Source organism: Octopus bimaculoides, chromosome 4 (assembly GCF_001194135.2).
Source record: "Octopus bimaculoides isolate UCB-OBI-ISO-001 chromosome 4, ASM119413v2, whole genome shotgun sequence".
In the NCBI taxonomy this organism is placed as follows: Eukaryota; Metazoa; Mollusca; class Cephalopoda; order Octopoda; family Octopodidae; genus Octopus; species Octopus bimaculoides.
In genome coordinates this window covers 95,344,366-95,345,345 of record NC_068984.1, presented here as the reverse complement: position 1 = coordinate 95,345,345, position 980 = coordinate 95,344,366, and the positions used below count along the sequence as shown (strand labels likewise).

General features: G+C 50.1%; 1 protein-coding gene across 2 annotated transcripts in view; it reads left to right on the top strand.

Annotated features, from left to right (window-relative positions):
• The window catches only part of LOC106867303 (phosphatidate phosphatase LPIN3), a 137,213-nt gene that overhangs the window by 90,191 nt on the left and 46,042 nt on the right, over positions 1–980 (top strand). The gene's annotated exons all lie outside the window — the stretch shown is intronic.

The window sequence follows — 980 nt, the reverse complement described above, 5'->3', positions numbered from 1 at the left end:
GTGGGGGAGGGTGCACTGAAAGTGTAGCTGCTAGAATAAGAATAGCCTGGGCAAAGTTCAGAGAGCTCTTACCTCTGCTGGTGACAAAGGGTCTCTCTCTCAGAGTAAAAGGCAGACTGTATGACACATGTGTACAAACAGCCATGCTTCATGGCAGTGAAACATGGGCCATGACTGCTGAAGACATGCGTAGGCTCACAGGGAATGAAGCCAGTATACTCCGATGGATGTGTAATGTCAGTGTGCATACTAGTCAGAGCATAAGTACCTTGAAAGAAAAGTTGGACCTAAGAAGCATCAGTTGTGGTGTACAAGAGAGACGATTGTGCTGGTATGGTCATGTGGTGAGAATGGATGAGGATAGCTGTGTGAAAAAGTGCCACTCCCTAGCAGTTGAGGGAACCTGTGGAAGAGGTAGGCCCAGGAAGACCTGGGATGAAGTGGTGAGACGATGATTTCTGTCCGAGACCTTTGGAAATACGCTGTGCATGAGAAGACCCGGAAAGCCAAGTGGGACCTAAATCCAAGGCCTCTACCAGGGGCTAGCCCACTTATGCATACTTTCCTTCATTGGACACTAAACTCCACTTGCGAAGACCTGTTGAGGCAAGTGAAATTGGAATCAAAATCAAACTAAATTCGACGACTGGCACCCATGCCAACGTCGTCTCCTCCATTTGACACGAAACTCAGCTTGTGAACACATGTCGGGGCAAGCGAAAGCGAAATCGTGATGGTACCTGTGCGCAGCGTCGCCTTCCTGACACTCGTGCCGGTGGTACGTGTAAAGACATTCGAGCGAGATCGTTGCCAGTGCCACTGGACTGGCTCCTGTGCAGGTGGCACATAAAATATACCATTTTGAGCGTGGCCGTCGCCAGTACCACCTGACTGGCCTTCGTGCCGATGGCACATAAAAGCACCCACTACACTCTTGGAGTGGTTGGTGTTAGGAAGGGCATCCAGCTGTAGAAACTCTG